The sequence below is a fragment of the Coptis chinensis genome, chromosome 4 (genome assembly GCF_015680905.1).
Source record: "Coptis chinensis isolate HL-2020 chromosome 4, ASM1568090v1, whole genome shotgun sequence".
Classification (NCBI taxonomy): domain Eukaryota; kingdom Viridiplantae; phylum Streptophyta; class Magnoliopsida; order Ranunculales; family Ranunculaceae; genus Coptis; species Coptis chinensis.
Window position 1 is genome coordinate 63583122 of NC_141459.1, and position 21919 is coordinate 63605040.

The 21919-nt window shown below is 40.9% G+C and overlaps 1 long non-coding RNA gene and 1 pseudogene across 1 annotated transcript; both read left to right on the top strand.

The window, feature by feature from the left end:
• The first annotated feature begins 1202 nt into the window (after window positions 1–1202).
• Window positions 1203–18326, top strand: LOC147504343 (uncharacterized). The gene is made up of 6 exons (XR_015193036.1): window positions 1203–2183; window positions 14780–14825; window positions 14981–15107; window positions 15818–15912; window positions 16035–17007; window positions 17630–18326. It is a non-coding gene; the product is annotated as an uncharacterized LOC147504343 (long non-coding RNA).
• LOC147504344 (putative L-type lectin-domain containing receptor kinase VII.2) lies at window positions 2537–5673 on the top strand (annotated as a pseudogene).
• Window positions 18327–21919: the final 3593 nt, after the last annotated feature.

A 21919-nucleotide genomic window follows, 5' to 3' on the forward strand; every position in this document is an offset into this window, starting at 1 on the left:
ATTTGTTTCCTCATTTCCAGTGTGCCATTGACTTGGCAGCTTCAAGTCTTGGCCTGTAAGCTCTTGGGCGCAATGCAGTCTAGTTTTACTATATAGGAAGCCTTAAATCGTTGGTGCTTTGCCTTCTGGTTGAGAAATGTTTGTCCATGAGTTTCAGACACCAAGAGGGGTTGAGAAATGTTGCATGTGTGGTGTCTGTTTGATTGGTTTTCCCACAGTTAAGGTAACAATGATTTGAATGTAAGGTAGTGAATGTTGAGGATGCATACTGGCTACCTGGAATGGGGATTGGTTAGATCAGTTGAGTTACCAATCCCAAGGCCAACTCAACCGACGCAAAACGGAGGCTAGGGCTTAAATGCTAATTAGTTTCAACCGATGCAAAACTAAGGCAAGGGCCTAGTGCACTAAGTTTTGTGATGGCAGAAGAAAAGCCCCGAGGGGCGAGACACTATCTCAGAGTAATATGGTTCCGGTTTTCTTAGCAGTCATAACAAAGGACTCCAAAATCATTAGTTGTGTTCTTAATATTGGTCCTGCAATTGATGAGACGACGAAGAAGAATGGCGTAAGAAGATGAAGCGAATTATGAAAAGGTGAAAGCTGAGTGTGATGTGATGTGGTCACAGCTGAGATCGAAGCACGTCTGCTTGATGTACTGAATAGCAGGCCTGGGGTCGGTTATAATACACCTGATGATCAGTCACTGCCGGTGAAGCTCAATGCGGGCGGGCATCTCAGAAAGATTCAGCACCACTACGATTTCATATTGATGCACTATGATGTTCGTCTCCCTTTAACCTTAAAGTTTGTAGGGGTACCTGTTGTGGTACTGAACTAGTGATGACTCGACAATGGCGAAAGGTTACAGAAATAATTTCTTGATTTGTGTTACCACCTTGATTTGTGTTACCCCCTTTTCGTAATGCTGTTTGCTTGTCTGTGTAATTTCAGCTAAAATGTAGTAGTACTAAAATCATTGTATTCCAGTTAGTAGGTGTTCCAATCTTGAATATTGTACAGCTAAATAACACGCGTCTTCATTTTGATCGTTTGCTTGTAACAATAGGCGACACTTGCACAGGAAATGTAACAAAAATTGTTCTAGCAAATACCGTATACGATGACAAAGAGGACAAAAAGTTATGGGTCCCAAAAGCTTATTTTCTATGAAAATGTTGTAGATGGTTACAATGTGATGTCTGTTGGGTTCAATTTTTGGTTTTCTTCCTTTTCTCAACTACTCTCTCCCTCTCCGCCGCTCTCGGCATCAGTCTACTACCAGTCCAGCACCTACAAGTCTACTAACAGCCAACCTCTTCTTAATACACCTACTCAGCAAGAAGAAGATGAGAAGCAGTGATGGAATTAGTGATTTACCTGATGTACTAATCCATCTCATTTTCTCTTTCTTAGACATGAAACAAGTCCTTCCTGCTAGTCTTTTATCCAAAAGATGGAGATACCTTTGGGTTTCTCTTCCATATCTAAACTTCGATGAACTCATGTGGCATGACTCTTCAAACAGACAAAAGCATTATCAGTTCATGGCTTTTGTCAACAAAATTTTGTGTTTGTGTGAAGGCTCTAATATACAGAAACTCCAAATCTCTTCTCGCAATGGCCACTACAGACCCTACATTGCCAGTCTCAATGTCGACTTAACAATTCGAATGAAGAAGTGGATGCCTTCTGCTCTGATTCATGAACTCATTCTTAATTATGTACATGTATTATCTTGCTCATCTCTATGTAGGCTCAAGACTTTGCACCTTACATCATGTTTTTTTTCGTTACCATTTATTCGCTCGAGCAATGAGTTTGTTTTGGACTTGCCGACTGTTAAGAATCTAAGGTTAGACAGTTGCCACCATGGGGGTCTTGGAACTCTTACTATCAATGCTCCGGAATTTGAGTGCTTAGTGGTGTATAATCGTTCCTACCAGGCAAGTTGTAAGATAAAGATTTGTAGTGCACTAAATATCAAAACAATCCATTTCATGGGCCACATGTATGAAGACTATCATTTTGCGGACCTTTCTTCCCTCGTTGCTGCGAAAATTGAAACAACTTATAAAGATATCAGTCTAAAGGGCAAAGAACGATTCCTAAGTTGCCTTTATAAAATTTTCAGCGGAGTTGATGCTGCAAAGTATTTGACACTAGTGGCTCGTGATTTCCAGGTACTCTTATACTAGCTAATAAGCATTAAATCATTTACAGTGTATTTTATTACCAAGGTTTGAAAAATTCGCATAAAATTATTTTTACCGAATCATTGTTAATTTAGGAATTTGTGTAGTTATTTCTGTAGAATTAACTCACAATCTAATCCATCTAGTTTTTTTTCTCCTGTAGTAGCCTTTTTCATAGATGGGCCATAGCATGTATTGGGCCCAGAGAATATGCCCAATACCATACTATGCCCCATGAAGTGAACCTAAGAGAGGGATATAAAAAGAAAAAGGGGGGGGGGGGGTTCATAATGGAGGCAGAGAGGGGGGAGGAAAGAGAGGTGAACTACGACGGCTAGATCCCGAAATGGGTACGTAGGCAACCTAATTGGTGCAACCGATCAAAAATAGAGCTTGAAACCAAGTAAAATTAAGAGTCGCGGTATTTGGGTGCGACAAATGGCGTCGTCTGTGGGGAAACATGAAAAATAAGTTGGTGGTGTTAAATATAAAGCAATGATAGTTAGTCTAAAGAGGAAGAATAAGTTGAATGAGTTAGAGACTCAAACACCAACACCACCACCGTCAGATCTCACTGCTCTACAAACCCAATTCGAAACAACAACAACAACATCCAAAACAAATCTGCAAATGGGCTTTGGTCTCGGCGTGTTGGGATTGAGATTAATTGTTTTGATTTGGAATGGGTTGTTCAAGAGAAGATCTGCTGCTGCTGGAAATAGTACTTTATCTAAATTGAAGAGAAATACTGAAAACTTGTCTAAGCTGGAAATAAGTTTTGTGGAAGGTATCATGTAGAAGTCAACATAAATAAAAAAGGATTTGGGGATGCTCCTTGGTTTATTGCAACAATTACCGAAGAAGTTGGGGAGAATAAGTTTCTGGTGGAGTACCAAACCCTGAGGAAGGAGAACGAGAATCAGTTGTTGATAGAGGAAGTGGATGTTGTACAGATTTGGCACAACAATAGGGAGACTGGTTGAAAGTCATAGAATACTAGGGTGGAGCTTCAGTAACTCAAATGTATGTGGGTGAATTGTTGAAAATGTCGAACTTACCTTTATTTGTTCCTCGAGGAAAGTCTGTTTTTGGCTCAAGTGGATTTATTGTTGGAATTGTGGGGGAAATTATCTTTGTTTTAGTTTTCATTGTCTGCATTTCTCTATTCTTGGTGAAGAGGAAGCGAAGGCAAAAGAGGTTGAGAGAAGATATGGAACATTGGGTACTAGAGTATTGGCCCCATCGAATAGATTACTAGGACATAAATGTCGCCACTAAGAGGTTTTCATAAGAGAATGTTTTTGGTTTTGGGGGGAATGGGAAGGTCTATAAGGGGGTTATCGGAGGAGCTGAGGTTGTTGTGAAGCGATTTGCGCATGAAAGTGAATAAGGGGTGAGAGAATTCTTAGCTGAGGTTTCGAGCCTTGGTCGGCTTAAGCATATAAACTTGGTTGGATTGAGAGGCTGGTGTAAAAGAGAAAAGGGTAACCTGATTCTAGTTTATGATTATATGGAGAATGGGAGTTTAGATAAGAGGGTGTTTGAATGTGAAGAGAGTTTTATCTTGAATTAGGAAGATAGGCTAAGAGTCTTAAAGGATGTAGTTGCTGGTATTCTTTACTTGCATGAAGGATGGGAAGCAAGAGTATTGCATAGGGACATTAAGGCTAATAATATTTTGCTTGATAAGGATATGAATGGAAGGTTAGGAGATTTGGGGTTGGCTCGAATGCATGGGCATGGAGAGATGGCAAGTACTACTCGTGTGATTGGTACCGTAGGGTACATGGCGCCTGAAATAGTCTAAAATGGATGAGCATCAGCATAGACAGATGTGTTTGGTTTTTTGGTGTTTTAGTTCTTGAGGCTGTGTGTGGGAGAAGGCCTATTGAAGATGGGATGCCACATTTGGTTGATTGGGTATGGGGACTAATGGAACAAGGCTAAAATGACAGCAATGTGGTATAAGTATCGGCGTAGCTTCCATCATAAAAAGCACCCCACCTTAGATGAGATTCGGAGTTCACTCTCATCTTCTATGTCTCTTCCTTGGTCTGACATTATGGTGGAAGCTTCACTATTATTGCCTTTTATTCACTAATCCCTTGCTGGGAAAGTTACTGTACCACAGTTGGATGCAACAATATGGCGGACTTTACTCGGAGCTTGCAGAATTCACAAGAACATTGAACTAGGAGAACATGTTGGTGAGCATTTGATTGAGCTAAAGGCCCAAAAAGCTGGGGATTATGTTTTGCTTTTGAACATTTATGCTTCGGTTAGTAACTGGGAGAAGGTGGCAGATGTAAGGAGGTTGATGAAAGAAAAAGGAATCCAAACCACACCTGGTTGCAGTACAGTTGAATTGCATGGTGAAGTGTGTGGGTTGGTGGAGTAGTGTGTGGACCTATAGAGTGTAGGCATAGGTAGACTAGTAGTGTGTGGACGGTGGTAGCAAGTTAGGTGTACCACCTCGTGCGGGGATGTTAAAAAGGGGTTTGACAATCATGCCGAGTATTTTCAGAATGGTGACGGGTCTAACAAGGGGCATAATAGTCCTCTCCTTGGTGTTAGTGGTGATTATAGTTTTTGTAGAGTATTCAACGTAACAACATTGACAGCGAGGAAGTTGGAGGTAAGGGAACAATGGGATCAATAGATTGGGGCTGAGATCAACGGCTTGGGAGCGTCTGAATACGGATGTTAAGATGATTACAAAAAACATAGAGGGGCATACACCACGGCAGGTAACTCGTTTCTTTTACCGTCATCTACATAATAAACGGACGAGTAGTGACTCGGCTGTCAGCCATAGTTACACTGGGGGTAAGCAAGCCTTGCCCCCGTCCTTGGTAGAGATGTATGCGGGGACAAATTGGGATTGTCCCCAGACCTCGTGGTATTCTGCGAACCTATTCACTCTGGGAGGTCGCAGACCATGAATGAGAAATGTGGTTGTACACCTCAGGGTTACAGAGAAAGAGAAAGATCCGCGGAACAGATTTGAGATTGAGTGGGTATTAAGAGATGGATCCATCTCACCTCATTTACTACTTTATTTGTGCACACAATATTGTCATCAAAGAGTTTACTTTTTGCATTAAAGGTTTATTGCATGATATAACATTAAGTAAGACCGGGGTCGAGCCTCGTACTAGCTATACGGGGAATCTCGAAATTTGCTGGTGTCTCTATGTAATGGTGAGTTACAGTTCACATTAAGGGTGTGATATCTTTGCACTAAGTTACATACATGTATACTATTATCTCTTAATGCCTTGAGAATTTGTCCGCACATATTTACTAGAGGATGTTGGGTCTACTCTTATGTGGGAAGAGATAGAGACGAGCTGCCTTTAAGCCAGAGAACGGGGGGGATGAGCCCTTCGTGGACCGCTGTGTCCGATTCAAGCTTGGGGCAAAATGAGCTACCTCTAAGCCAGAGAGCGGAGGGGTTCGAGAAGAACCTTCACGGATATGCTGTGGGACTATCCGAATGAGTCTTGGGATGATGAGCCGCGGACCCTCGTCCGAATCAAACATGGGGCGGCTAAGCTAAGGCTTCCCCCGGAATAAGCATTCCGGCGAGAGCGGAGGGTTCGAGAAGACCCTTTCAGGATATGTCGTGGTGCTATCCGAATGAATCGAGGGGGGATGAGCCCTCCGCACCCTCGCGTCGAAATCAAATATGGGGCGGTAGCCGCTCCCCCGAATGTGCATCCCGGCGAGAGCGGAGGGCTTCGAGAAGACCCTTCGCGGATATGTCGTGGGGCTACCCGAATGAGTGCGGGAGGGATGAGCCCTCTGCGAATCCTCGTGTCCGAATCAAACATGGGGCAGGTTGAGCTGTCCCGGGATGTGCATTCCGAAGGAGAGCGGAGGGGTTCTAGAAGACCCTTCGCGGATATGTCGTGGGGCTATCTGAATGAGTGTGTGTGTGTGTGTGTGTGGGGGGATGAACTCTCCGCGGACCCTTGTGTCTGAATCAAACAAGGGGCAGGCTGAGCTGTCCTCGGATGTGCATTCCGAAGGAGAGTGGAGGGGTTCGAGAAGACCCTTTGCAGATATGTCATGGGGTTATCCGAAAAAGTGCGGGGGGAAGCCCTCCACGGACCCTCGTGTCCGAATCAAACATGGGGGCAAGTTGAGTTGCCCCCCATCAGACTACACTCTAGAGCATAGACAACGATGAGCCCTCTGCAGACATGAGATCCGAATCAAACATAGGAGCAAGCTGAGTTGCCCCTCATCAGCCTCCATTCCAGAGCATAGACAACGGGGATGAGCCCTCCACAGACATGAGATCCGAATCAAACATGGGGGCAAGCTGAGTTGCCCCTCATCAGCCTCCACTCTAGAGCATAGACAACGGGGGGGATGATCCCTCCGCGGACATGAGATCCGAATCAAACATGGGGGCAAAACCGAAGTTGCCCCTCATCACCTCCACCCGCAGCATAGACAACGGGGATGTGCCCTCCGTGGACATGAGATCCGAATCAAGCTTGGGGCAATTGAAGTTGCCCTCAACGCACTCCACTCCCGAAGAGAGATGGGGGAGGATGAGCCCTCCGTGAGTCGGAGTTCCAAATTGCAATTGGGAACAAGCAGCATATCCAGAAGGAACAATTCTATTGAGTTCTACAAAGGAGAAATAGAGGGGATGAGGCCCTTTACAGATGGGATATCGAGTTCCATGAGTAAGTGTAAAGGAGATGAGACCCTTGGCGGATACAATGTTGAGTTCTACAAAAGAGAAACGAAGGGGACAAGACACTCCGCGGACATGGGGGCAAGCGGAGTTGTCCCTAGATATGCTTTGCGTTTTCCGAATGAGAGCGGAGGGGATAAGACTCTTCGCGGATCCAATGCTGAGTTCTACGAAAGAGAAATGAAGGGGACGAGACACTCCGCGTACATGGTAGCGAGATCTATGAAAGAGAGAAGGTGGCTGAGATGAGACACTCCGCGGACATGGTAGTGAATTTTGTAGAGGAAAAGGGATAGCTGGGTTGAGACACTTCGCTGGCATGAGGATTGAGTTTGAGTGAGAGCGAAGGGGATGAAACCTTTCGTGGATATGCTAATGAGTTATATGAACGATAACCAAAGGATTGAGATACTTTGCGGACATGATGATTGATGTGGAAAAGTGAGTGCCAAGGGAAAGAGACCCTCTGAGGACTGGTAGTAAATTGTGTAAGGAGAGCTAATAGCAGAAAGAGAATGAGGATTTCGGGTCACGCGATCAAGGACGTTTAGCAAAGAAAACACTGCGAAAGTAAGACTCCTTCAGCCCAAGACTATCGAAAGAGGGATCGCGGAGTAGAGTTTATTTACGGCTGACGCTCGCGGAACCATTGGAGATTTGCATAAAAAACCATAACAAAGAGGCTATAAAGATAAAGAAAGCGTAATCAAGGAAAGGGGCCAGAAGAGATGTAATGCACCTACATATAACGGAAATCTATGGAGATCTGAAATACACATAGTTTATCGGTTGAGATTGGAGAACTCGGGTAAGTAGTAATGAAGGAAGAGCGAGACAAGTGGAGGATTATAGTACAATTTGCGGCCAACAAAGTCACAGGGTCAAGAAAAATGAGAGCGCAGAGTTCAAGAGTCCACGGACAAAGAGAGTCGGGACTGAGTACTTTACAGACATACGATTCAGTGGTAGGGTACATGGATATGAAACGTCCTGAGGAGAAGAAGACTGCATACAGTCTCTGGATACTGCGGATATTTAGAGTTCAGAGAGGGAGACAAGGAAGTTCAGAGACTTCTCGGGTCTGCCGTCGTCATCGCCGCCGAACCCGAGAGGGGGCAAATGTGGTAGCCGTTTTCATAGATGGACCATAACATGTATTGGGCCAAGAGAATAGGCCCAATACCATACTATGCATAAAGTGAACCTACGAGAGGGATATAAAAAGAAAGAGAGAAGAGGAGAGAAAAAGGGGGGGGGGGGAGCTCATAATAGAGGCAGAGAGGGGTGAGGAAAGAGAGGTGAACTACGGTGGCTTGATCCCAAAATGGGTACGTAGGCAACCTAATTGGTGCAGCCGATAAAAAATAGAGCTTGAAACCAAGTAAAGTTAAGAGTCGCGGTATTTGGGTGCGACATCTCCCAATATATATAAACTATGTCCTGCTGCAATCTCACTTCACTCCACCTTATTCTTAGTACACCTAACTTTTTGTATATCTTTAGATAATAGTTTCTACCATTTCGTTTATGTTGACATTTGTTGACAGGTAATTGACCCAGTACAGGACCGAGGATACTGGGGAGCATAGTTTTCATATTTGTGCTAATTTTGTCATCTCAAGTCTGTTGAAATGTGAAAGTTTGAAGGGAGTGATTATGAATTTGTGTTGCTCGAATTTCTACTGAAAAATGCAGTGGTTTTAGAGAACATCACAATCCAAGTATCCGAAACCATTTCGGAGCACAAAGTGAAGGAACTTCTGGAATTCAATGAGAACTCCAAATTGCTTTCCAAGACTTCTATTACTCTAATAGTACGACTCCTTTTAAAGAGAGAAAACAGAATAATTAGCATGTATGAAGAATCCTGAAGCTTGTTTAAACCCTAACAAGAAGCCTGATAACTATTGATTCCTACATACCTATAGCCAATAGCCCAATTTATTGTTATTTGTTTGGTGCGCGCGCCATCACAAACTTGTGTACTTATCATTTCAGTTCTTACTAATTGGAATAAGGGCTTGATTAGAACAATGTTTAATAACATTTTAGAACAGAGTCAACCCAAGTTGAGGCTATTGCAACTTTCAAGTTGAGTTTTCTTCTCACAAAAGAAGGACAAATGTTTAGCACCACTACGAGATTGGTAAGTAATAGCTGACGTTTGTCTGCAGAGAGTAGGATGACTTTGGCAAGATTGCTTCCGGTTCTCGAATCCTCCAAAGTGTATTTGTTTAATTACTTTCGGTTTACTCCCCTAAATGACATCTTTTATATTTGCACCTAGCTAGTTCCTTGTAGAGAAAAAGGAGTTTTTTTTTCTCTCTTCGGCGTTTTTCATACTTAGCCAATTTTTTGGGTTAGAGAAAAGCAACATGTTGTTAGGCACGCATGCGCTCTAAGTATGTCTGGCTTAAGGCGCGCCCGTGCTCTACCGTATTTTAGTAGAAATTCGATAATTTCAGAAATAGTACAAAACAAAAGTTTTTTTCTAAAGAAAAACTTAACCTAACCAAAACCAAGAAAGAGAGAGATTGTAAGAGAGAAATTCTTAGTGAGTTGAGTGTTCATTCTTTGTGAGTGAATTGAGAGCTCTTGTAATCTGTTACTCTTGACATTTAGTAAAGCTTGGAACTCGCCAGTGGACGTAGGCACATTATCGAACCACGTTATATCCGTGTCTTGTGGTTGGTGCTCTTTTGCATTATTATCTTTACTTTATATGCTTGTTAATTGTTAATGAGAAGCGTTAGGATAGTACTTGGAGGGTGTTGAAGTTTTATTTAGATAGAAGGATCAATCCTTGTGTAGAGTTGATCTATTGAGAGTGGATAACGTTGTTTCTGCAGTTGTTTATCCATAACAATTGGTATTAGAGTGAGGTATACAACCTAGGATTTTGAGTTTTGGTGAAGAACCATAGTACTCGGAATTTGCGTAGACAAGGTGTTCGATAAAATTCCTGAGTGAGATATTTTTTTGGGTTATTATGTGTGACTTGAAAAATGGCTCCCAAGATGTCAAATGCTAGATTTGAAGTAGATAAATTTAATGAGAAGAATAACTTTGGGATTTGGCAAGTCCAAGTAAAGGACATCCTCATCCAAAGAAAAACCTTATTTCTCTTGGTACCTTAGATTCCAAAAGCCACAAGTTTGTGAGGAAAGGTGGAGTCCTAAAGATTGTTAGTGGCTCTTTAGTTGTTATGAAGGGTCAAAGACATGGAATCTTGTATACTTTGATGGGTAATACGGTGATAGGTAATGTAGCAGTGGGTGCATGTAGTGATGATTATGAGTGCACTAAGATGTGGCATATGCATCTAGGGCATATGAGTGAAAAAGGTTTATCTAAGTTGTGCAAGCGAGGGTTCTTGAAGGACTTGAAGAAGCCAAGTATGGGGTTATGTGAGCATTGTGTCTATGGGAAGTAGTGTAGAGTCAAGTTCAGTTCAAGCAAGCACACGACAACAGACATCCTTGATTATGTGCATACGGATGTTTGGGGACCCTCCAGAGTGGTTTCAAAAGGAGGTAACCGCTATTATGTCTCATTCATTGATGATCATACTCGCTATGTGTGCGTGTATATGATGAAAACAAAAGATGAAGTGTTTGAGATATTTAAGAAGTAGAAGGCAAAGGTTGAGAATCGCACAGATAAGAAAGTAAAGACATTAAGGTATGACAATGGTATTGAGTATACCTATAGGCCTTTCTAAGAGTTTTGTGCGCAACAGGGAATTACTAAACACTAGACAGTCAGGGGTACGCCTCAACAGAATAGAATGGCAGAGAGGATGAATAGAACCTTGCTTGAAAGAGCGAGATGTTTGTTGTCTAATGTCAGTCTAGGCAAAGAGTATTGGGCAGATGTAGTGTCCATGGCATGTTACCGGTATAATAGGTCACCGGCCCAAATAGATAGATTGCAAGACGCCTTATGAGGTGTGGTCAGGTAACCCAGCTGATTATAGTATTTTGCGAGTGTTTGGATCGACTACTTACTACCATGTGAGGGAAAGCAAGCTAGATCCTAGAGCTAAGAAGACAATATTCTTGGGCTTCACAAATGCGGTAAAGGGATACAGATTATGGTGTCAAGAAGACCACAAGTTCCTGGTCAGCAGAGATGTTACCTTTGATGAAACTTCCGTGTTATCTTTCAGTAAGCCGGAAAGAGCTGGGCAGAATGGTGAGTATATAGAAGTTCAATCTACTGAGCTTGAGTTGTCTGATGTAGTAGATGATTGGTTGGTTCATGATGAGGTACTAGATCATGAAACCACGCAGCAACAGGAAAAAGAGCATGAGCACCCGCAACTTGTAGTGGCTGACCCTAGGCCAAAGAAACAAGTTAAGGAAGTGCACAAGTATGGGCACGATAAGACGGTGAAACATTATGGTCAGGTAGATTTAATGGCATATGCACTGAATATTGAAGATGATGAGCCAGATAGCTTTAAGGAAGCCATTATAGATGCTCATTACAGAGATTGGTTGGTTGCTATGTAGGAAGAGATGGAATCTCTTGATAAAAATCACACATGGGACCTTGTTTTATTGCTAAAGGGCAAGAGGACTATCGGTAGTAAATGGGTGTTCAGAAAGAAAGAGGTCCTTCCTGAGTTTGACAGTACTGGGTATAAGGCAAGAGTGGTAGCAAAAGGGTTTCTCACAGAAGGAAGGAGTCGACTACAATGAGGTATTTTCCCTGGTGGTCAAACATACTTCCATTCGTGTGTTATTGAGTTTAGTTACTCACTTCGACTTGGAGTTAGAGTAACTTGATGCGAAAACTGCTTTCTTGCATGGAGACTTAGAGGAATAGATCTATATGAGACAACCTGAAGGTTTTGTTGTTGCTAAGAAAGAAGATCATGTGTGCAAGTTGAATCGGTCATTCTATGGTTTAAAACAATTGCCAAGGCAATGGTACAAGCGCTTTGACACGTTCATGATGTAACAAGAGTATACCCGAAGTAAGTATGACTGTTGTGTTTACTTTCGTAGGCTTCGTGGTAATGATTTCATCTATCTCTTGCTTTATGTGGATGACATGCTTATTGCTTCTAAAAGCATGGTGGAGATAGACAAGTTGAAATCTCAACTTAGCTTTGAGTTTGAGACGAAGGACTTGGGTAGAGCCAAGAAGATATTGGGCATGGAGATTGACAGAGATAGGAAGAAGTGACGGATAGTTGTATTTAAGAAGAAATACCTTCAAAAAGTAATTTCTCGTTTTGGTATGGAGAATACAAAGTCGGTTTCTACTCCTTTGGCTAGGCATTTTAGGCTTTAAGCTAAGTTCTCTCCTAGTTCGGTGGAGGAACAAAATCATATGTCTCATGTTCCTTATGCTAGTGTAGTGGGCAGTTTGATGTATGCTATGGTGTGCACACCCCTAGACATTTTACAGGCAGTCAGTGTTGTAAGCAGGTATATGGCAAATCCTAGTAAGCAGCATTGGGAGGCAGTGAAATAGGTATTGAGGTACTTGAAGGGTACCTTGGATGTGGGATTAGTTTATGGTGGAGGTACTTGTTATGTTAGTGGTTATGTGGATTCAGATTATGCAGGTGATCTATATAGACGACAATCGACTACTGGTTATGTATTTATAATGCATGGTGCACCGGTTAGTTGGAGGTCTATACTACATGCTATAATTGCTCTATCTACTACAGAGGCAGAGTATATGGCAGTGGCAGAGGCATTGAAAGAGGCACTATGGCTTCGAGGTCTTCAAGATGATATGCGTATTGAGCAGAATAGTGTTGCTTTGTATTGTGATAGTCAGAGTGCTATTCATTTGGCGAAAAACTAGGTTTATTATGCTCGAACCAAACATATTGATGTCCGTTATCACTTTGTACGGGATGTCGTTGGAGATGGTGATGTAGCACTTGAGAAAGTAGACACCCATAACAATCCTGCTGATATGCTGACGAAGGTTGTCACCGGAGTTAAGTTCCAACACTATTTGGACTTGCTCCAAATCTTACATGTTTGAAAGAGCCCTTTGTGGGCATGGCCCTTCGGGGCAGTTGACGGCGAGTTCCGGGACTAGTGCTTCTTACTGAATGTGTTCGGCTTAGTTTTATATGTTAAAACCTCACCAAGGTGGAGAATGTAGAGAAAAAGGAGTTTTTTTTTCCCCTCTCTCTCTCTTTTTGGCGTTTTTCATACTTAGCCAATTTTTTGGGTCAGAGAAAAGCAATAGGTTGTCAGGCGCGCACACGCTCTAAGTATGCCTAGCCTAAAAGCGCCACCACACCCCACGATTTCAAGAGAAATTCGGTCGCTTTAAAACAAGATAAAACAAAAAGTTTTTCTAAAAAAACTTAACCTAACCAAAACCAAGAAAGAGAGAGATTGTAAGAGAGAAATTCTTAGTGAGTTGAGTGTTTATTCTTTGTGAGTGAATTGAGAGCTCTTGTAATCTGTTACTCTAGACATCTAGTAAAGCTTGAAACTCGCCGGTGGACATAGGCACATTGCTGAACCACGTTATATCCGTATCTTGTGATTGGTTCTTTTTTGCATTATTATCTTTACTTTATATGCTTGTTAATTGTTAAAGAGAAGCGTTGGGATAGTACTTGGAGGGTGTTGAAGTCTTGTCTAGAGAGAATGATCAATCCTTGTGTAGGGTTGATCTATTAAGAGTGGATAACGTTGTTTCCGCAGTTGTTTATCCACAACATTCCTTCTTTCATATTTACGCAAAGATCACTTGTAGTTCTTTTCCATCCTATGTACACATCAACATTTTTTTATTCGTCAAATCTCTAGGTTGGTGTGTACAACACCCTAGTTAGCTGGTGAAACAAGCATTGTCATCATGACCCTAGCTAGGTATAGTACCCCCTATCATCTCTGAATCTCTTTGAATATGGGGAGGGCTCGTCGCCTCCATATCACACGAGCACCTATATGATGACTCATTATAGAGCATCAACTCCACTAAGCGACCTAGCACTACTAAAAAAAAGGCTTGTTGTGTCGGTTCTTAAAAACTAATTGTGACGGTTTTACCCAAAAGTGACACAACAAAGTCTCTTGTGTCGGTTTTGCTTAGAGAAGGGTTTATTGTGTCGGTTTTGAGGGATGTGACACAAGAATTTTGTTGTTGTGTCGCTTTTAAGTTGGACGATACAGAATAAATGAGTTGTTGTGTCGCTTTTTCTCGCTTAAAGTTTACAAGTTTTTCAGCAAACCGACACATCAAATAAAAAGACTTATGGGCCAAGGCCCAAATAAATTTAAAGGCACCTTGACTCTCACGTGGATGGTTTGTCTTCAAGGACTAAAAGAAAAAAACCGGTCTCCCCTTCCCATAGTACAAAATATCAGGATATGGATATTTATCGATATTTAATTTCTGGATATGTATCGTGGATATATCTCCCTCTTTGGGGATATTTGACATTGTTTTAAATGTAAATATCGTAGATATATCTAAAATATCAATAAATATCGTGAATATTGTGGATATTTTTTGATATATCATGATACATTATTTATATTTATTTGAAATATAATGGTAAATATTAAATAAAATTGTTATATACACAAAATATCACCAAATATCTCCAAATATCACAATATATTCCCAAATATTACAAATATTGCAAATATGGTCGAAATATTACCAATATTTGCGAAATATTACCAATATTTGCAGTCGTATATATCTCTGAACATATCGTGATATTTATATATCTTTCTCTGAAATTTAGATAAATATCCCCAAATATCGCGATATTTTGTACTATGCCCCCTCCTCCCTCCTCCCCATGCTCCCCCCTCTCTTTTTATGCTTTCTTCTCTATGCCAGAAAATTAATTTTGTTGTGTACCCCATTTTTTCAGTGCTGACAAGGCAGTTGATCACGGTAATGCTGGAGTTACAGAAAATGTAAGTCATCATTACAGCGTTAACATAATTTATGCCTTATCCGAACTACCCGGGTCTTAATATGAGTCTGCTTGTTTGTGATTGTGTTTGTGTATTTATCAATTTATTTATTATCATTAGTATTATTTTACTATTATCATTTTTACTATTATTAGTTAGGAGAAGAGCAGACACGACTTAGGCCGTCCAGGGAGGGTTCACTATTATTTTTTCGTGAATCTATCAAATGAAAGCATCTATCTCAATGGCTTTTAAAGCAGAGCAAAGGAATATGGCAAACAGGTTTTGATCTCTCTCATTCTCTCCCACATCTAATTAAGCACGGCTAATATGTTTCAGTATCAATTTTCCAGTTGTGTTATCAAGGTTGTTAAACTGCTAGGTTTCAAAATTTGGGTTAAAATTATAACCGGATAACAAGGGTTACGGGCTCATCCATTTTTGTCTCACGTTGATGGAATCCATTACGTGATTCTGTTTTGCATATTTGAGTTATAAGTTTAAACAAGAGCACATTAAATTACTTTTTGGCTCTCGGGATTATTTCTTGTTGATTTATCTACGTGCGCACATCAGCCTTGCCCATGTTTTTTATTGTTTGTTTTTGTTATTTGAACAAGTTCAGCTCGAATTGTTTTTATTTTTTTTAACCAATCTGAATTGTTTTTATTTTTTTTAACCAATCTGTGGTTCTTGGTGTTATGATACATCTTCAATTTGTAACCATTAGCCTCGTGCGACTAGGAAAATCGGAAAATATTGAGTTGCGTAGGCTAAACTGGGCTCCTATGTTTGAGAGTTTAAGCTCAATCTTTGTGTTTGATGTAATGTCTTAGAGACTTGTTACTATTTTAATTTGGTTATCTTTGAGACTTTATTTATGAACATTTATATGAAAGTAATGCCTCATTTTCCACTAAAAGTGCAATGTGTATATTTGTTATGGGTTGCATATATATATAATTGATTGTTTTATATACTTTTTTGTGAAGTACCCACAACAGAAGGGGTTATCTTATGTGGTTACTATGTGTTGCTTTTTATGCTACACTTGACCGAGGATCCTGATCTACCAATAAAAAAGAAGGTGAATAAAATTGTCATGTTCTTTAATACATCACATCAATATAAACAAAAAATATGATATCAAAAAAAGTATGTTATCGAAAAAATTTCATGATCCATCAACTTTTTTCTTGACTCACGTAGGTGATGGAGTTGGCTAACAAGGAACAAGTACACGACCAGGGAAATAGATGTACTTCGTCAGGACTTCATTGACTTTATCGACCAATATATCCTATAAATCATCACGACTATTTGTATAAAGTATTATCTGAGCTCTATGGGCTTATATTAATTAGAATTGTTTTCTAATTTATTTTTTGAGCTACCCATGGAGTAGCTAGCTAGCTTGTTTGTTAAGGAGTCTAAGTAGCCTCTAAGATGTATGTTGGAACAATTTAGTTGTTAATCTTCAATTTTTTCAATAATTAGGTATATTGCTCAATCTTTTGGTATTAGGAGAAATGAGAAGAGTACAAGATGAACTCGTTCTGAATTTAAGTATGGATATAAGATTAGTCGTTACCAACTCAACAATAAAGCAAACACTGAATTTATAATCAACGAAAACTTTAGGAAATATGGTATGTATACATTGTAAATATCATTTGTTAAAGGTGTAAACCTGTCGATAGCTATGGGACTCGGATGTATGTATTTTACTTGTGTTTTTGGTAATGACTTTGTATGAGGTGCTTGGATGATCTGGCATTAGTCGAGACATTCAAGTACTTTGGCGTACTAAGTGCTAATGTTGAAGTGATCTCATTTTTGTAAGCCAGTTATTTGACTACTCTGGCATCGGTCGAGATGGTTAAGTAACTAGGTTAACGAATGAGAAATATATGATTGTGATTTTCAGATTATGACAGGTTTATATTTATGAAATATCGAAAATGCAGAAGAGATGTTGCCAAAATTTTACTATAAAATCACGTGTCATAGGTTTGTAATTGTTTGAGTTTTGGGGCGTTACATATTTGTTTGTTCCAAAACTAGAAAAGAGTTTTGTACCATGGTAAATGACTATAAGCCACTGTTATTGTTAAAGGTGACAAGGCTATGCAGCTATTGGAAAGTAGGTTGAAGGTGAAGAAATATGAGCTTTAGATCACCTGTACGTGCTCATCAATGGATGATGTGTTTTTTAGATTTTGTTAGTTTTAATTGTTTTTTGCTTATCCTGACTTAAAAAACACGTATTTAAGGTTATGTACTGTGAACATGTAGCGTGTAAGGGGGATTTTCTGTCATTGAACAGATGACACGTGTATGGGAAATAACCTAAGACTATAGATCTCTAGAATGAGACGAGGACTATCAGATCAGTTCTATGAATAAGTGATCTCGTGCTTAGCACGAGTGTTTAGTGAACATGTGCAGACGCGGATCGATCGCTTCAAACATAACAGTTTATCCTGAATCGTTAGGAACCGATATAGACAGGTTCCCCGAAATTTAATGAAACTGAAGATGGCGATCTCTGATGATAAGGAAGGAATCATGATGACATATCTTGGGAGTTACCTTTTAGATATAATCTTTCCATATACGATGGGACATTATGATCAACAAGGAAATTTACCTCCCATAAGATATAGTCTAGATTCATATTTCCATAAGGAGAGTGATAAGAGTTCAAAACTGTAGTTTTAAGACCTGAATAATACTACATTTAGACTAATTATGTGATTAATAAATAAGAGTTAGTGCTGTTTACGTGTTTTTGTGTATTTCAGGTATTGGAGTCGAATATATGAAGAAATATGTTCTTTTTGCGAGATAAGGAGCAAATGTTGGTTACTAAGAAGTTCTATTATGAAAGGCCAAAATTCAAGAAGAAATTTTTTTTTAAAGCCCGGTCAAAGCTGAAAAGTCAAAGTCAATGCGAGCAGAAATAACGCATAAAAGTCAGCAAAACTTTCGCAGGCCGTATCTTTGGACTCATACTTCAGAATTGTGCCTATCATATGTCAAAACGACCGGCTCGAAAAGAGCTTTCTAATGGTCTAGGCTTTGACCCAATCAGAAGAGCACAAGTGGACGAAAAGTCTGTTGCAGTAATTTCCAACAGAGAAACTCTTTTTAGACCGAAATAATCAAGTTTTGGGTTTGATTTTATGGCCCAAAACATGGCTCCAAAGCCCATGTATGAAATTGTAGACCTAGCCCTCTCCTATATAAAGAAGACTAAGGCCAGTCTCTCCCTTCCCATTAGTTTAATTCTAAATAAGCTTTCTTTATATATAGATTAGACTTAGATTTTAATACTTAGACTTAGTTTATAATTCAGTACTTAGTTTACTCCTCCTAGATTAGATTTATAGTATAGATTGGACTTAATTAATTTAGCTAGTATTTAGTTTTTAATACAGTTTTGAATCATTAGACTCTTTTCCATTAGATTAATAAAATCTAAGTTATTGTTCTTCATTACGTTTTCTTCTTATTTCTATATTAATGATAGTTTGATGAATCGAAGCTAAACCTCCATTAGAGGGGTTTGATGAAGCTTTGATGAAAACATGATGTGTTAGTGTAGAAGTAGTTGTAATAATCTATTCCACTCTAGAAAGTAGTTAATTTACCATGAGAACGAGTTTAAATTAGCTCACATGCTAATTATTAGTTGGTAGAGATTGCCATGAATAATTAGGGATTAGAAAGACCCAATCTTTATGTGAATGATTACAACAAATCTATGCTATTTATTAAGTTGAAATCAAGGTGGAATCAAATTCCCCTAATTCCTCTCTTTATATTCACATCTTAGTATTAATTTGCCGTAGTATAAGTTAGAACATTTTAATTAGTATTCAATCACCATATTAGCATAATTTCATTTCATTACTCTCATTTGATTTTAGGTAGAATTGATTAAACTAGGAAACCTTACATTTAAACAAGCTAGGAGTGGAACGAATTCTCTACTCCACATATTGCATTGATAACGAAAGTAGATAACTTTGATCACCGAGTAAATTGCTGTGTTTTACTTCTGTTTAAGTTTAATTAGTTAAGTAGGAGTAAAATCTACTTTTACGTTTTATCAAATGGCGCCGCTGTCATCTTAGTTTTGTTTAAATTAGTTTCCTTTAGTATTTTTAGTCCCACCAAAATCTCATTAAACCCACCCATCCTTGTTTGGTTCTAACTGTGTTTATTTGGTTCAGAAATTATTTTTTCTCGCAGAAATACCTTGAGCGCGCCCGCACCCACATTAGCCTATCTTTGAAGCGCGCCCTGCGCTCAACCATCTGGACATCATCTCAGGCAACAGCATGCCCGACGCCCTTTTTGGCCAAATTCCAAGTGCGCCCCGCGCTCAACCATCTAGACATCGTCTTAGGCAAGAGTGCGCCTCGCGTCCTTATTAGGCTAATTCTAAGCGCGCCCGCGCCCTCTTTTGAATAAGCTCGATTTTACAGGTTAGTTCAAACTTTCGTTTGTTCAAGTTATTCAGTGTTTCTATCTTCTTGAATACACTGAGATCGTGTATACAAGACGCTATTCAAACGCGTAGCAAGGAGACATTCAGGTACTCCTTCCACTCCTCGCCTCTTCTGTCAGAGGAATTTTTAATTATAGCATATCAGGAGTGTTTTGACTGTTTTTTGTGTTTATCTAATATTAGACTTAACCTTGCATGAGATTAAGGTCCGACAAGAAAAAAATCGGCTAACGTAATTTATCGTAAACGTTAACGCACACGCCTATCTAGAATTCCACACACTACACCTGCAACAATGGCTGAAGAAAGAGAGACTTCTCTCTCTGATTTTTACAAAGCCTTGAACGATAGCTGTGTTAACCGCAAATCTCACTAGCAATCTCACTCATCAATCTTTTCATACTCCTTTCTTTTTCCCTCTCTCCCTCTCTTTTTTCCTCCTATTTTTTTCTTACCTACTGTTCCTTTTTATACCTCCTTCTTTCATTCCCATCCCTTGATCTCCTTTCTATCCCTTGGTTGACCTTTTTACACCTGTCATTATAGGGTTCCGCGACCCCTATCTCATAATCCCCGTTCCTTCTATGTTAACTTGCCCTCCGTTTGACTCTGACACCTCTTTTCTCACCTGCCACTGTACTGCCTTGTCCCTTCTATGGTGTTGCGGTCTCGATCCGGTGCTTTGTGCCTCCACTTTCTTATTCTACTTTGGGCTAGCAGACCTACCACCTCAGTGGTCATAGAATAGGTTGATACAGATGCCCCTTCTCGGCCCTTGGATCTGCTTGGGTCCGCAGGCCGAGACTCGTCAGCTGACCCCTGGTGGTGTTGTCACATCCGTGGGTCTTTCGTTCAATTCTGAACCATCAGTTCATCTGACACCCCTATTCCCACGCCTGTCTTGAACTTCGCATTCTTGAACATGTGTAACGAAGCACGTGCCTCCCACCGCACACGTCACCGCCTTTGCCTCTTCGAGTTCTGTGCAACCACGTGTCTCTTTCTGGGTGGTCTTTTTCTTTGCTTTTTACGCTTTTACCCCTGCCTCTTTGAATCCCGCCTAAAATAAAACTCTTTTCTCGTTCACTTTGTCTTCCTCACTTCAAACTTTGCCTCTCTAGTTTCCAACTCCCCCTTTCCCTTTCTAGCACTCACAGCTCACATATCCTCCCTTCCTTTCTCTCCGGTGAACCCTTTCATCTCTCTTGCTCTCGTTCTTCAACAAATCATCGTCGGGCTCTTACTTCTTCTTGGACAGGTTTGTATTTTCCTTTGTTTTTCGTTTATTGTGCTATATATTGAACATGTTTATCTCGCTCCTGTCAGTTCATCTACCTCTTCCTCGACTGCTCTTTGCCACCCAAGGCCCATTTTATCTTCGAACCATGTCTGAATCTCATTCTGGTGGCTCCTCCGGATCCACCAGATCTGGGCTTCGACCTCTAGATCTGCTGGCTCCCCTGCCCAATTTGAATCCTCTGAACCCACCGCGGCCCGGACGGAATCCCCTTCTTCGGGGCCTACTCACTCATCCGCTGTCCCCTCCACCTCGGGGAGACCCTTTATGCTTCCTCCCCCGCCCTCTCATTATCGTAGGCCTAACTTGGCCGCTGTTCAAGCTGTGTATGGCATCCCGGGGGATGTGGTCCTGGAATATGTACCCGGTGTCACACACTTTCCTCACCTTGTCCCACCGCGGCCCGGGTTTTTAGTGGCCATTGTGGGGCAAATCGCCGCTAGACTCCGCTTCCCCTTATCCCTACTAGATGTTGAGGTCTGCAATCACTTCAACATCCCACCGTGTCAAGTCATTGGCAACTTCTGGCGTATCATATATGCCGCCAATTATTACAACAAAACGAATAACCCGCGGATCGGCCTACACGACATCACGACTCATTACTTCATAAAGAAGAGTACGAAACTGGGGAGCGTAGGGTATCAGTCATTCTGCGTGCGACCGTGGAAGAAGTTTTTCGTCATCCGCGTCACCACCTCTGACAAAGTGTGGTACCATTACCCTCTGTATGTGTCTGGGAATTTCCTCTCAGCGGATATTCCCCTTGAACTATCCTTGAGACACTCCCATTTTATTGATCGCGGTGAGTGCTACTAGTTGCTTTGTTTGACCTACGGCTGATCCCTGTCTTAACACATCCATTCTTCTATGTTTCAAGTTGGGCCCCGAATTCGCACTCCCAAGTATCTGCCGATGTTTCCTCAGAGATCTTCAACAGACTCCGCGGCCTAGGAGACAGCCAGTGTGACATCTTCGGCATAGACCATGACAAAGGCAGTCTGCTCCTTCTGGATTCTTCCCTCAAAGATATTGGAAAGTACCGCGGCCCTTTATACCTTCTTCCGCTGCCCAAGGAGAGGAAGCCCAAGCCATCTCCCCTAAAAAGACGGCGAGCGAAGCGCCCAATCCATCGGTCCTTCAGGTTTACCACCAAAATCTCTCATAGTCAAGCTCTCGCACGGAAGGCCGCTGCTTCCCAGGCTCGTAAGGTCCCCGTTGACTCTCCAACGACTATCCCTGATCTTGTTCCCAGATCCTATTCTTCCATGTCTCCAAACT